Consider the following 14,337-nt stretch of genomic DNA (forward strand, 5'->3'; position numbering starts at 1 on the left):
TGTCTTAGCGCCATAATGGGCCGGCTAAAGGCAGCCCAGTTCGAGAACGAGCCAGAGAAAATGGTTCGATCGAGAGGGAGGGCTCGATCCTGTGGGCGAGAGTGGTTGTATCGAGGAGTCAGCGCGAATCGTTTTCTTTGGCGGTGGCAAACTCTGTAAATAGGTGCAACTCCAGCTTCTGTTAAACGCAGAGCTCGGCTGACCTTGCTTCTTAAAATTGCACGCGAGGGAGGCTGAGTTTCTCGAAGCTAGCTTCTTCCGTCGGAATCGTTCGGCTCCGCTCCGCTTCAAAATTTTGCGAAGCATGGAGCGGGAGGAGATCAGAACAGGCCCTTAGTATCGTTGTAACAGAGACAAGAAGGTGACGTCAATGATAGCTTGTAGCTTTGGGGGGTGGGGGGGGGGGCTTTTGGCTCCCGAATGAACAATACCTAAATTAAGTGGTAAATGTTTTCAAAAAAATGATTTTTTATAGATGTTTGTGTTAGTGTCGCAACTATGTTAGACAATTTTCGTGCGAAACGGAGTAGTAATGCTTCGGCGGGTGACCAATTTTGGGATGATATTTTTGGGTAACATTTGTTGCTCAATTTGTTTTTTTGTTTTCAAAGGCCAAAATGTTTAACCTTTTTGCTTAAAACTTTGCAAGTAACATTTGGATGTGATTATGAATACATCAAATTTTTGTTCGGATTTATTTGACATTTCAAAAATGATTTTCCACGCGCAGGAGCACATGATCCCGACAGCGAAATTGGATTCCCGGTAATTTTTGTCATATCATCTTAGTGACTGTGTTCAGGGGTAAAGCAAAGTCCTTGAATATATACTCCCTCCGTCCCAAAAAACATGTCGCGATGTCATTTTTTCAGTTTAGTCCTTGTCATTCTCCCGACCAAACCCGCGGTCCTCGTCTTTCCTCAGTCTTCTCCGACGCCGGCTGATTTGGTCGCCCCGCCCCCGCCGCCCCACGCCGCCTCCGCCTTGCTTCCCTCCCGCCTCCCCACACCGGCACCTTGTTCCCCTCCCCTCTGACCACCGCCTCGTTCCCCTACGCCCGCCGCCTTGTTCCCCTACGCCCGCCGCCCGCGAAGGTTCGATTTTGGAGACCACCGTCTGCAGTCCTCGCTCTCCTTCCGCCTGCGCTCGTCGTGAATCACCGCCTCTCTGTCGACCATTTAGCTCGCCCCTCCATGGACGCCGTTGACCCGAGCACTGGGAAGCCGGGTGCCCCTTCTCCAATCTGCAGACGGTGCCTTCCACCAGCGGCGCTCCGTCCAACGGAGCCGTCCTTCCCCGAGGGTGGCGGGCCGGAGCTGGCACTGCCCTTCGTCGACCCCCTCCTCGCCGTATGGCTGCCTCGCCGCCCAGCAGCCACCACCAATGTCCACCTGGCCGTCAACCTCATCCACTACTACAGAGCGAAGGTGAGGATGCTTGACTGAATCCCCAAAATGCCAAAACTGAAAATTTTAGTACTGTACTCACATGTGAATCACTCCATTTTGGGCAATTTTTGTGGAATTTTGAAACATTTACTCCATTTGGGACACACGCGGGTGGGATTCAGTGTACTCTACGAACTGCTTCAAAATGTAGGGCATTTTGGGACACACGCAGGTGTGCATTTTTGTGGAATTTTCAGTTTGTAAAATTGGAGTATTGAAGAAGTGTATTTTCCATTTTGAAACTGAAAATAAACCGTATGTTCTGTATTCTGTATGTTGATTATCAATTCTGTTTCCACTAAATTTTGATCAGTGACTATAGTACAATATTCAGTTTCCACTTTGTAAATTCAGTTAACACATTTGCTCCTTTGTAAATTCAGGTAACACATTTAACACTTGGTAAATTCAGTTAACTAAAGGCTAAAGACAATCTACCAAGGCTAAAGCATATACTGACATGAAACGACAATAATGGAGCCATGGAGCGGCAGCAACTCAAGGTCATGGATCATCTCTCTTGCCTTGTGCAGCTTGCTCTGTTTCAAAGCATCTAAATTTTCCATTAGTTGATAGCAGCACGAGTCATGTAAATTCTCACAGATTCAGTGTAAATGCATTCAGTGTATATTCTCACAGATTCAGTGCAAAATGCATTCATTGTAAATTCCGAGCAGCACATTCCACACTAGCTTCATCTTAGAAATTTAATTAGTGCATTTGTACACTTTAAACTGGAGTACATTTTCATTTTGATAACTGACAGCATATTCATGCACTGATTTTGATTTCGGTTTTGTTTTCTATACAGGACAATTGGTTTCTTCAAGAAGGTAGAAGACGCCGTCCACCCCGTGTCGCCGTCGCCAGAAGGTAGAAGACGCCGTCCACTCCTGTTCAGCCACTGCACCATCGTCCAGCACCTCAAGGCCGACATCACCTGGAGCTCCTGTTCAAGATTTCAGATTCAGAGATGAGTACTGAAACTACTTGATGCTAAGATTCAGACTAAAGTTACTGTCAAAACTGTCATTTTTTTCCTTGATGTGAGCATTTATAGTTTGATCCAGAGATTCAGCCATTGTCCATTTAACAGAAGTTAGGTTCATAACTGATCCCTAGCTATCAAAATTTAGTTAATAAAACTGTAACAAACTGTCCATTTAACAAAACTTAGGCTCATACTGTTGGAAATATGCCCTAGAGGCAATAATAAATTGATTATTATTATATTTCCTTGTTCATGATAATCGTTTATTATCCATGCTATAATTGTATTGATAGGAAACTCAGATACATGTGTGGATACATAGACAACACCATGTCCCTAGTAAGCCTCTAGTTGACTAGCTCGTTGATCAATAGATGGTTACGGTTTCCTAACCATGGACATTGGATGTCGTTGATAACGGGATCACATCATTAGGAGAATGATGTGATGGACAAGACCCGATCCTAAGCATAGCACAAGATCATGTAGTTCGTATGCTAAAGCTTTTCCAATGTCAAGTATCATTTCCTTAGACCATGAGATTGTGCAACTCCCGGATACCGTAGGAGTGCTTTGGGTGTATCAAACATCACAACGTAACTGGGTGGCTATAAAGGTACACTACGGGTATCTCCGAAAGTGTCTGTTGGGTTGGCACGAATCGAGACTGGGATTTGTCACTCCGTGTAAACGGAGAGGTATCTCTGGGCCCACTCGGTAGGACATCATCATATGCGCAATGTGACCAAGGAGTTGATCACGGGATGATGTGTGACGGAACGAGTAAAGAGACTTGCCGATAACGAGATTGAACTAGGTATTGGATACCGACGATCGAATCTCGGGCAAGTAACATACCGCTAGACAAAGGGAATTGTATACGGGATTGATTAAGTCCTTGACATCGTGGTTCATCCGATGAGATCATCGTGGAACATGTAGGAGCCAACATGGGTATCCAGATCCCGCTGTTGGTTATTGACCGGAGAACGTCTCGGTCATGTCTGCATGTCTCCCAAACCCGTAGGGTCTACACACTTAAGGTTCGGTGACGCTAGGGTTATAGAGATATTAGTATGCGGTAACCCGAAAGTTGTTAGGAGTCCCGGATGAGATCCCGGACGTCACGAGGAGTTCCGGAATGGTCCGGAGGTAAAGAATTATATATAGGAAGTGCTATTTCGGCCATCGGGACAAGTTTCGGGGTCATCGGTATTGTACCGGGACCACCGGAAGGGTCCCGGGGGTCCACCGGGTGGGGCCACCTGCCCCGGGGGCCACATGGGCTGTAGGGGGTGCGCCTTGGACTATATGGGCCAAGGGCACCAGCCCCTAGAGGCCCATGCGCCAAGAGAAGAGAAAAAGGGGAGAGTCCTAAAAGGGGAAGGCACCTCCGAGGTGCCTTGGGGAGGATGGACTCCTCCCCACCCTTGGCCGCACCCTTCCTTGGAGGAAGGGGCAAGGGCTGCGCCTCCCCCCTCTCCCTTGGCCCTATATATAGTGGGGAAAAGGAGGAGCAAACCAACCTAAGGCCTGGCGCCTCCCTCTCCCTCCCGTGACACATCTCCCTCCTCCCGCAGCGCTTAGCGAAGCCCTGTTGGAATCCCGCTACTTCCACCACCACGCCGTCGTGTTGTTGGATCTCCATAAACCTCTCCCTCCTCCTTGCTGGATCAAGGCGTGGGAGACGTCTCCGTTCCGTACGTGTGTTGAACGCGGAGGTGCCGTCCGTTCGGCGCTAGGATCATCGGTGATTTGGATCACGACGAGTACGACTCCATCAACCCCGTTCTCTTGAACGCTTCCGCGCGCGATCTACAAGGGTATGTAGATCCACTCCTCCCTCGTTGCTAGATGACTCCATAGATAGATCTTGGTGACACGTAGGAAAATTTTGAATTTATGCTACGTTCCCCAACAGTGGCATCATGAGCTAGGTCTATTGCGTAGATTCTATGCACGAGTAGAACACAAAGTAGTTGTGGGCGTTGATTTTGTTCAATATGCTTGCCGTTACTAGTCTTATCTTGATTCGGCGGCATCGTGGGATGAAGCGGCCCGGACCAACCTTACACGTACTCTTACGTGAGACCGGTTCCACCGACAAACATGCACTAGTTGCATAAGGTGGCTGGCGGGTGTCTGTCTCTCCTACTTTAGTCGGATCGGATTCGATGAAAAGGGTCCTTATGAAGGGTAAATAGCAATTGGCATATCACGTTGTGGTCTTTGCGTAGGTAAGAACCGTTCTTGCTAGAAACCCATAGCAGCCACGTAAAACATGCAAACAACAATTAGAGGACGTCTAACTTGTTTTTGCAGGGTATGCTATGTGATGTGATATGGCCAAAAGGATGTGATGAATGATATATGTGATGTATGAGATTGATCATGTTCTTGTCAAGGGAATCACGACTTGCATATCGATGATGAGACAACTTCAAGAAGACACGATGATGGAGATCATGATGATGGAGATCATGGTGTCATGCCGGTGACAAGATGATCATGGAGCCCCAAGATGGAGATCAAAGGAGCTATATGATATTGGCCATATCATGTCACTATTATTTGATTGCATATGATGTTTATCATGTTTATACATCTTATTTGCTTAGAACGACGGTAGTAAATAAGATGATCCCTCATAATAATTTCAAGAAAGTGTTCCCCCTAACTGTACACCGTTGCTACAGTTCGTCGTTTCGAAGCACCACGTGATGATCGGGTGTGATAGATCCTTACGTTCACATATAACGGGTGTAAGACAGATTTACACACGCAATACACTTAGGTTGACTTGACGAGCCTAGCATGTGCATAGACATGGCCTCGGAACACAGAAGACCGAAAGGTCGAGCATGAGTCGTATAGAAGATACGATCAACATGAAGATGTTCACCGACGTTGACTAGTCCGTGTCACGTGATGATCGGACACGGCCTAGTTGACTCGGATCATGTAATCGCTTAGATGACTAGAGGGATGTCTATCTGAGTGGGAGTTCATAAGATGAACTTAATTATCCTGAACATAGTCAAAAGATCTTTGCAAATTATGTCGTAGCTCGCGCTATAGTTCTACTGTTTAGATATGTTCCTAGAGAAAAATTAGTTGAAAGTTGATAGTAGCAATTATGCGGACTAGGTCCGTAGACTAAGGATTGTCCTCATTGCTTCTTAGAAGGCTTATGTCCTTAATGCACCGCTCAGTGTGCTGAACCTCGAACGTTGTCTGTGGATGTTGCGAACATCTGACATACACGTTTTGATAACTACGTGATAGTTCAGTTAAACGGTTTAGAGTTGAGGCACCAAAGACATTTTTTTGAAACGTCACGAAACATATGAGATGTTTTGAGGGTTGAAATTGGAATTTCAGGCTCGTGCCCACGTCAAGAGGTATAAGACCTCCGACGATTTTTCTTAGCCTACAAACTAAGGAGAAAAGCCCAATTGTTGAGCTTGTGCTCGGATTGTCTGAGTACAATAATCATTTGAATCAAGTAGGAGTTGATCTTCCAGATAAGATAATGATGTTTCTCCGAAGTCATTACCACCAAGCTGCTAGAGCTTCGTGATGAACTATAATATATCAGGGACATATATGATGATCCTTGAGATATCCGCGATGTTTGACACCGCGAAAGTAGAAATCAAGAAGGAGCATCAATTGTTGATGGTTGGTGAAACCACTAGTTTCAAGAAGGGCAAGGGCAAGAAGGGATACTTCATGAAACGGCAATTCAGCTGCTGCTCTAGTGAAGAAACCCAAGGTTGAACCCAAACCCGAGACTAAGTGCTTCTGTAATAAAGGGAACAGCCACTGGAGTAGAATTACCCTAGATACTTGGTAGATAAGAAGGCTGGCAAGGTCGATAGAAGTATATTGGATATACATTGTGTTGATGTGTACTTTACTAGTACTCCTAGTAGCACCAGGGTATTAGATACCGGTTCGGTTGCTAAGTGTTAGTAACTCGAAATAAAAGCTACGGAATAAACGGAGACTAGCTAAAGGTGAGCTGACGATATGTGTTGGAAGTGTTCTCAATGTTGATATGATCAAGCATCGCACGCTCCCTTCTACCATCGAGATTGGTGTTTGTGTTGAGCATAGACATGATTGGATTATGTCCATCGCAATACGGTTATTCATTTAAGGAGAATAATGGTTACTCTGTTTATTTGAATAATACCTTCAAATGGTCTTACACCTCAAATGAATGGTTTATTGAATCTCGATCGTAGTGATACACATGTCATGCCAAAAGATAGTAATGATAGTACCACCTACTTGTGGCACTGCCACGTAAGTCATATCGGTATAAAACGCATGAAGAAGCTCCATGTTGATGGATCTTTGGACTCACTCATTTTTGAAAAGTTTGAGACATGCGAACCATGTCTATTGGTGTGTATGCATGAAGAAAACTCCATGCAAATGGACCGTTTGAACTCACTTGATCTTGAATCACTTGAGACATGCAAATCATACCACATGGGCACGATGATTGAAAGCCTCGGTTTCAGTAAAATGGAACTAGAAAGCAAATTGTTGGAAGTAATACATTTTGATGTGTGCAGTCCAATGAGTGCTGAGGCATGTAGTGGATATCGTTATGTTCTTTCTTCACAGATGATTTGAGTAGATGTTTAGTACATTTACTTGATGAATCACGAGTCTGAATTATTGAAAGGTTCAAGTAATTTCAGGGTGAAGTTGAAAGATCGTCGTGACAAGAGGATAAGATATCTATGATATGATCATAGAGATGAATATCTGAATTACGAGTTTGGCACAGAATTAAGACATTGTGGAAATTGTTTCACAACTAATACAGCCTGGAACACCATAGTGTGATGGTGTGTCCGAACATCATAACTGCACCCTATTGGATATGATGCATACCATGATGTCTCTTATCAAATTACCACGATAGTTTATGGGTTAGGCATTAGAGACAACCACATTCACTTTAAATAGGGCACCACGTAATTCCGATGATATGACACCGTGTGAACTATGGTTTAGAGAAACCTAAGCTGTCATTTCTTAAAAGTTTGGGACTGCAACGCTCATGTGAAAAAGTTTCAGGCTGATAAGCTCGAACCCAAAGCGGATAAATGCATCTTCATAGGACAACCCAAAAACAGTTGGGTATACCTCCTGTCTCAGATCCGAAAGCAATTGTTTCTAGAATCGGGTCCTTTCTCGAGAAAAGTTTCTCTCAAAAGAATTGAGTGGGAGGATGGTGGAGACTTGATGAGGTTATTGAACCGTCTCTTCAACTAGTGTGTGGTAGGGCACAGGAGGTTGTTCCTGTGGCACCTACACCAATTGAAGTGGAAGCTTATGATAGTGATCATGAAACTTCAGATCAAGTCACTAACAAACCTCGTGGGATGACAAGGATGCGTACTACTTCAGAGTGGTACGTAATCATGTCTTGAAAGTCATGTTGCTAGACAACAATGAACCTACGAGCTGTGGAGAAGCGATGGTGGACCCAGATTCCGATAAATGGCTCGAGGCCATATAATCTGAGAGAGGATCCATGTATGAAAACAAAGTGTAGACTTTGGAAGAACTACTTGATGGTCGTAAGGCTGTTGAGTACAGATGGATTTAAAAGGAAGACGGACAATGATGGTAAATGTCACCATTAAGAAAGCTCGACTTGTCGTTAAGAAGTTTCCCGACAAGTTCAAGGAGTTGACTACGGTGAGACTTTCTCACTCGTAGCGATGCTAAGAGTCTGTTGGAATTATATTAGCGATTACTGCATTATTTATGAAATCTTGCAGATAGGATGTCAAAACATTGTTTCCTCGACGACATTTTCTTGAGGAAGGGTTGTATGTGATACAACCGGAAGGTTTTGTCAATCCTGAGAGATGCTAATAAGTATGCAAAGCTCCAGCAATCCTTCTGAGGACTGGAGTAAGCATCTCGGAGTTGGAATGTATGCTTTGGTGAGATGATCAAAGATTCTGGGTTTTACAAAGTTTATGAGAAACTTGTGTTTCCAAAGAAGTGAGTGGGAGCACTATAGAATTTCTGATAAGTATATGTTGACATATTGTTGATCGGAAATGACGTAGAATTTCTGGAAAGCATATAGGGTTATTTGGAAAGTGTTTTCAATGGAAAACCTGGATTAAGCTACTTGAGCATTAAGCATCAAGATCTATAAGGATAGATCAAAACGCTTAATGGTACTTTCAAATGAGCACATACCTTGACATGATCTTGAAGGTGTTCAAGATGGATCAGTCAAAGAAGGAGTTCTTGCCTGAGTTATAAGGTATGAAGTTAAGACTTAAAGCTCGACCATGGCAGAATAGAGAGAAAGGATGAAGGTCGTCCCCTATGCTTAAGACATAGGCTCTACAGTATGCTATGCTGTGTGCCGCACCTAAAGTGTGCCTTGCCATGAGTCAGTCAAGGGGTACAAGAGTGATCCAAGAACGGATCACAGGACAGCGGTCAAAGTTATCCTTAGTAACTAGTGGACTAAGGAATTTTCTCGATTATGGAGGTGGTAAAAGAGTTCGTCGTAAAGGGTTACGTCGATGCAAGCTTAACACCTATCCGGATAGCTCTGAGTAGAGATACCGGATACATATAATGGAGCAACAATTTAGAATAGCTCCAAGTAGAACAGTTATTTGGAATAGCTCCAAATAGAACGTGGTAGCTACATCTAGGAGATGACATAGAGATTTGTAAAGCACACACGGATCTGAAAGGTTCAGACCCGTTGACTAAAACCTCTCTCACAAGCAACATGATCAAACCTAGAACTCATTGAGTGTTAATCACATAGTGATGTGAACTAGACTACTGACTCTAGTAAACTCTTGGGTGTTGGTCATATGGCGATGTGACCTGTGAGTGTTAATCACATGACGATGTGAACTAGATTATTGACTCTAGTGCAAGTGGGAGACTGTTGGAAATATGCCCTAGAGGCAATAATAAATTGATTATTATTATATTTCCTTGTTCATGATAATCGTTTATTATCCATGCTATAATTGTATTGATAGGAAACTCAGATACATGTGTGGATACATAGACAACACCATGTCCCTAGTAAGCCTCTAGTTGACTAGCTCGTTGATCAATAGATGGTTACGGTTTCCTAACCATGGACATTGGATGTCTTTGATAACGGGATCACATCATTAGGAGAATAATGTGATGGACAAGACCCGATCCTAAGCATAGCACAAGATCATGTAGTTCGTATGCTAAAGCTTTTCCAATGTCAAGTATCATTTCCTTAGACCATGAGATTGTGCAACTCCCGGATACCGTAGGAGTGCTTTGGGTGTACCAAACGTCACAACGTAACTGGGTGGCTATAAAGGTACACTACGGGTATCTCCGAAAGTGTCTGTTGGGTTGGCACGAATCGAGACTGGGATTTGTCACTCCGTGTAAACGGAGAGGTATCTCTGGGCCCACTCGGTAGGACATCATCATATGCGCAATGTGACCAAGGAGTTGATCACGGGATGATGTGTGACGGAACGAGTAAAGAGACTTGCCGGTAACGAGATTGAACTAGGTATTGGATACCGACGATCGAATCTCGGGCAAGTAACATACCGCTAGACAAAGGGAATTGTATACGGGATTGATTAAGTCCTTGACATCGTGGTTCATCCGATGAGATCATCGTGGAACATGTGGGAGCCAACATGGGTATCCAGATCCCGCTGTTGGTTATTGACCGGAGAACGTCTCGGTCATGTCTGCATGTCTCCCGAACCCGTAGGGTCTACACACTTAAGGTTCGGTGACGCTAGGGTTATAGAGATATTAGTATGCGGTAACCCGAAAGTTGTTCGGAGTCCCGGATGAGATCCCGGACGTCATGAGGAGTTCCGGAATGGTCCGGAGGTAAAGAATTATATATAGGAAGTGCTATTTCGGCCATCGGGACAAGTTTCGGGGTCATCGGTATTGTACCGGGACCACCGGAAGGGTCCCGGGGGTCCACCGGGTGGGGCCACCTGCCCCGGGGGCCACATGGGCTGTAGGGGGTGCGCCTTGGCCTATATGGGCCAAGGGCACCAGCCCCTAGAGGCCCATGCGCCAAGAGAAGAGAAAAAGGGGAGAGTCCTAAAAGGGGAAGGCACCTCCGAGGTGCCTTGGGGAGGATGGACTCCTCCCCACCCTTGGCCGCACCCTTCCTTGGAGGAAGGGGCAAGGGCTGCGCCTCCCCCCCTCTCCCTTGGCCCTATATATAGTGGGGAAAAGGAGGAGCAAACCAACCTAAGGCCTGGCGCCTCCCTCTCCCTCCCGTGACACATCTCCCTCCTCCCGCAGCGCTTAGCGAAGCCCTGTTGGAATCCCGCTACTTCCACCACCACGCCGTCGTGTTGTTGGATCTCCATAAACCTCTCCCTCCTCCTTGTTGGATCAAGGCGTGGGAGACGTCTCCGTTCCGTACGTGTGTTGAACGCGGAGGTGCCGTCCGTTCGACGCTAGGATCATCGGTGATTTGGATCACGACGAGTACGACTCCATCAACCCCGTTCTCTTGAACGCTTCCGCGCGCGATCTACAAGGGTATGTAGATCCACTCCTCCCTCGTTGCTAGATGACTCCATAGATAGATCTTGGTGACACGTAGGAAAATTTTGAATTTATGCTACGTTCCCCAACACATACCTGATCACTAACTGACAAAACTGAGAAGTGTACTCCTGGAGTACTCCTGCTTGGAATATTTTCCATTTTGAAACTAAGATCTGCTTGGAACATTTTCAGTTTGCAAAACTGTAGTACAGAAGAAGTGTATTTTCCATTTTCAGTTTAACAAATTTCACTAAATTCAGTCAATAGCAATCATTTTAAATGGTGCACACAAGAATCAGTAGTTATCTGATTTTTACAGTAGAGTGGATCTTGTTTGAACTACTATGAATTATGTCAAGATGACAAGATGAGAATGCCTCCCCCTTTCCTAGAACAGCCTTCCTTTAGTTTCATTCAGTTTGGGCATGGGACCTCCACATTTTCTTTTTACTGGACCTCCACAGACTAATGGTTTTATTCTCACAGATTGATCATGAAATGTGGGGGCATCATTCACCAAAGCCATGACATGAAAAAAAGTTGGGTCATCTTGACATCCTGTGTTGTGTGTGTGTGTGTGTGTGTGTATGTGTGTGGTGTAGGAAAAAGCTTAGACTTGCTCTTAGTGGATCAGAACATGCTGTTAGGAAGTGCTCTTAAGGCCTTTTTAACTGAATTTCCCTTAATGCAAGTGCTCTTCAAGTCCCATTTGCTCCTTTGTAAACCCAAGGATTGCAACATAAAGATACTCCTACTTAAGAGCACAAATATTCAGTTTTAATCCAAATTATTCAAATTAATCCAAATATTTTAAATTAATTCAAATAACTAAATTAATCCAAATCAATTCAAATTCCAAATAACCCAAATTCCAATATATTCCAACGAGGAGTTTATATACAAGGATTAGACAAGGCATACACAAGGGCATGACATAAGGTCCTCTGTGTCCCCTCTTGACACAAGATTACACATGACATAAGGGCATCTTTGTCCCCTCTTGACACAAGATTACACAAGACATACACAAGGAGCACCTGACTACATGACATAAGGGCCTCTTTGTCCCCTCTTGACTACATTCTTTTCCTTTCTTTGGGCACTTCTTCCCTTCCCTTCCCTTTACTTTTCTTTCTTTTACCTTCTCTAGCTAATTCTTTCCTTTCATTTTCTTTTCCTATTGCAATTTCCATTTCTTCTACAACGGCCCTAGTATCAACAACTACCCGACTGTCGCAATATACACCGGTTATTTCCATTCCAGCATTCTGAACGCGATCCTTGTGCAAGTGGGGAAACTTATATTGATTTCCTCCTTTGGCTTTCATAACTTCAAACATAACTGCTTCTAATGTGATAAAGCTTCTGTGCAACTTGTCGGGATCGTAGTTCTCGAATTCCTCTTCCACACCCTGTACCAGTTCTTGGATGCTTGTAGGTGACCTGCAGTCGGTTAGAGACTGGAGAGAGGTATGGAAGCAGAGGTCCAAACAATTTAACTCAGGGCTATTTGGGGTTGTTGTAGCAATCGGATGTCAAGATCAGTTTGTTCCACAGCTTCTCGAAAAGCTACATCATTGGGAAGGACATGAGGCTTTGCGTTATCCTGTTGGATGAATATTGTCGCTCCCTCATCATCGTCAGGCCACTTATCCTGAATTGCCGGGATAACCTTATTGATTAGATAATCTCTGCACACAGGCCTGGTTACTTTCACTGATGTCAACACTTTTGTTCCCTTTGTTCTGTTTTGACTTGTCCGCTTTGCCTCATTCTCTTCGACAAATGCCCAAATGCCGATCTTCCCATCGAATGTTAGCTCCCCCTCATTTTTATATCGAGGCTTGGCAACGGCTGTTAGGAACATCACCTTCCCAATGTTGTGAGTGTTTGACACAGTGCGCTTCGGTTCAGGTTCTCCTGGAAGTACATAGTAACTATTCTTCACTCTCGTCATGTCAAACCACTTCTCATCGATGTGAACCATATTCGTCATTGGTTTTAACATAGCCCGAGAAGTTGAGATCGAATTGTCATCGACCATGGACATACAAAATTTCAATCTCGCAAGCTTGTTCTCTAGCTTGAGGTGAGGCTTCACGGTGCTTGTGATGCGGTTGAGCTCATTCAACTGGAACCTCTTATGTAGGGTCGATCGGGCCACACCTAGAGACCGTGCCAGAGATCGAATTGTTCTTCTTTTATTCAGTGGGATTGTTGAGGTCCTCTCTAGATTTAGCACCTTTCTCTTTCGGCCAGATCTTCCCGGCTTCTTGCTTGAGACATCTACTTCTTTGCCATCGGCAATTTGCCTTTTGGCGTCTTCCCAGATTCTTTCAATAGATCGTACACTTATGTCCAACAGGTTTGATACTAGCAGCTTGTCGTCTGGTTGAACAAAGCCATCTCTGAGCTCGATTACCAGCAAGGCGAAGTAAACACCATGCCTCTCCTTATCTGACAATTCTCTTCTCTTCTCTTGAAGTATCCAATTCATAACTTCATCCTCTTCCTCTTGAGCTTCATCCTCTTTCCCTTCATCTTCTTGAGGCATCCAATTCATATCTTCATCGTCTTCCTCTGGAGGCATCAAGTTCAAATCCATAGCTACATTCTCTGCCACTTGAGGTTCCTCCTCTTGAGGCATCAAATTCAAATTAATACCTTCATCGTCTTCCTCTTGAGGCATCAAGTTCAAATCAATGGTTTCATGTTCTTCCTCTTGAGGCATCAAGTTCAAATCCATATTTATGTGTTCCTGCCATCAATGACAAAAGATGAGTACACCATGGTACCATAACAAGAATATACACACACAAAATGAGTATGCAAGTCAAACAAGAAATAGGTGCCATGGCACCATTTCTAGTTTGGTTGCCACGGTACCCAACAAGAAATGGTGCCATGGGACCATTTCTACAAATGGCTGCCATGGCACCATTTATAGAAAGGCTGCCATGGCAGCCAAACACTTTGCACTAACCATAAGCCATTTTCTCTAGTTAGAGTAGTTCACATAATTTTACTCTAGTTAGAGTAGTTTTGTTGAATTTTACTTGCTCATAGTACCATGCCTACGGTAGAAAAGTGTCAAGAAAAATATACTCCTGTCAATAGAATCAAAACTGATTTATTACCTTTGCATATAAACTACTCCTAGTGAAACTACAACACATTCCAATCAATTTATGTTTGCTTATTTTTGTTTTTTCTCTCTACAGGAAATACTTTGGCATGGTACAGTTTGACCAACCACAGGACCAAATGAGTTAACCTACTCCCTTTAGTCTGCATCAAGGCATCAAG

At 44.3% G+C, this 14,337-nt stretch overlaps 1 pseudogene; it reads right to left on the reverse strand.

Moving 5' to 3' along the window:
* Positions 1 to 12,107: 12,107 nt before the first annotated feature.
* LOC147963853 (uncharacterized) lies at positions 12,108 to 14,261 on the reverse strand (annotated as a pseudogene).
* Between the last annotated feature and the right edge of the window lie 76 nt (positions 14,262 to 14,337).

The sequence above is a fragment of the Triticum urartu genome, chromosome 6A, assembly GCF_056163025.1.
Source record: "Triticum urartu cultivar PI428250 chromosome 6A, HENAU_Tu73, whole genome shotgun sequence".
NCBI classification, from domain to species: domain Eukaryota; kingdom Viridiplantae; phylum Streptophyta; class Magnoliopsida; order Poales; family Poaceae; genus Triticum; species Triticum urartu.